The following is a 2119-nucleotide window of genomic DNA, read 5'->3' on the forward strand; positions in this document are numbered from 1 at the left end:
CCCAGCACTTTGGGAGGCCAAGGCAGGCGGATCACCTAAGGTCCAGAGTTTGAGACCAGCCTGGCCAACATGGTGAAACCCCATCTCTACTAAAAATACAAAAAAATTAGCCTGGCATGGTGGCGGTCGCCTGTAAATCCAGTTACTCAAGAGGGTGGGGCAGGGAAAATGACTTGAACCTGGAAGGTGGAGGTTGCAGTGATCTGAGATCACCCCACTGCACTCCAGCCTGGGCAACAGAGTGAGACTCTATCTCAAAACAAAAAACCATGATCTTCTTAGTCCAAAAGGACTTACAATTAGTGAGCTTACAATCCAGTGTAATTAGTGAGATTATTAACAAGTCGGTAATATTAACTATATGATCAAAGATTCTGATTCAAGGATATATTTCAAAATAAGGTTTAAGGACATAAAATAGTTGATAATAGCAGCAGTAGCCATGACCATTTAATGAGAGTCTGTTATGTAGTAGGAACTGTGTGAGGTGCTTTACATACAGGTCTTACTTAATCCTCATTATCAACCCTACAAGGAAGGTATTCTTGCCTCCGTTTCAAAGATGAGGAAGCTCAGAGAGGTTAAATATCCTTCCCAAGATCAGACAAGGAACAGCCTGGGCTATCTGAGAAACCATAAAAAGGGGTGCTTGAGAGCACAGCTTGGGCCGGTCGTGGTGGCTCATGCCTGTAATCCCATGGGAGGCCAAAGCGAGCGAATCACGAGGTCAGGAGTTCGAGACCAGTCTGGCCAACACAGTGAAACCCCATCTCTACTACAAACACAAAAAATTAGCCGGGTGTGGTGGTGTGCGCCTGTAATCCCAGCTACTCAGGACGCTGAGACAGGAGACTCACGTGAACCCAGGAGGCAGAGGTTGCAGTGAGCCGAGATTGCACCATTGCACTCCAGCTTGGGTGACAGTGTGAGACTCCGTCTCAAAAAAAAAAAAAAAAACCACAGCTCAGAGCCAGCCTGCCTTGGTTTGAAGCCCAGCTCTGCCACGAATTAGCTGGATTAAGTCATGCAAATGCCTCCATTTCATCACCTATAAAATGAGTATAATAATAGTACCTATCTCGCAGGGGTGATGTTGAGGATTAAATTAGTTAATATTTGTAAAGCAATTAAGAGAGTGCCTGACACCTGTTAAGACCAATATACATATTAGCTATTATTATGATTATTATCAACTGGGGCCAGCATTTAAGCCCAAATCAGCCTAATCATGCAGCTCCTCTTTTCCACTATGCCTTACAAGTTAACCACAGGCCAGCTGCCTGCACCTCTCATGGCACCTGTTGGCATTGTCTGCCTCTCATTTCTCTTGTCTGTTCCAAACCTTATGATCTGTGGCCATTTCAATACTACAACAAAATGTCTCTCTTTTGATAAACAGCCAGGCATGGAATGAAAGCAAAAGGAAAAGGCTATAAAATGAAAAATTCAGGCCAGGTGTGGTGGCTTACGCCTGTAATCCCAACACTTTGAGAGGCCGAGGCAGGCAGATAACTTGAAGTCAGGAGTTTGAGACCAGCCTGGCCAACATAGTGAAACCCCATCTCCACTAAAAATACAAAAATTAGCTGGGCATGGTGGTACGCGCCTGTAGTCCCAGCTACTCGGGAGGCTGAGGCAGGAGAATTTCTTGAACCTGGGAGGTAGAGGTTGCAGTGAGCCGAGATTGAGCCACTGCACTCCAGCCTGGGGAACAGAGCAAGGATCTGTCTCAAAAAAATAAAATGAAATGAAAAATTCTAACACCTGATGCCTTTAAGTCACCTTCACACTGCATGGGACTTAATAAATAGTTAACTCAAAATTAATCAAGGCCAAAAAATCACACAAAAGCAATAAGGCACCTAACTACACACAGATACATTAAGTTGCAACACATGAAACAAAGACTAGCAAGTGCTATGATATTCAGTAGATAGTCCACGCTTACACATCTGGAGCTTTCTCTCTTGAAGTCTTTGCTTGAGGTAAAGACTTCAAGCAAATGTATACTATGGCATTTCTAAAAACTACTCTGTTAATTTTACAACCTTTTGTAACCTCCTACCAAAAAAAAGAAAAAGAAAAGAATTAAAACTAAGAGACAGATTTCAAACCACTT

This window comes from Colobus angolensis, unplaced genomic scaffold (genome assembly GCF_000951035.1).
Source record: "Colobus angolensis palliatus isolate OR3802 unplaced genomic scaffold, Cang.pa_1.0 Scaffold10, whole genome shotgun sequence".
Taxonomy (NCBI): domain Eukaryota; kingdom Metazoa; phylum Chordata; class Mammalia; order Primates; family Cercopithecidae; genus Colobus; species Colobus angolensis.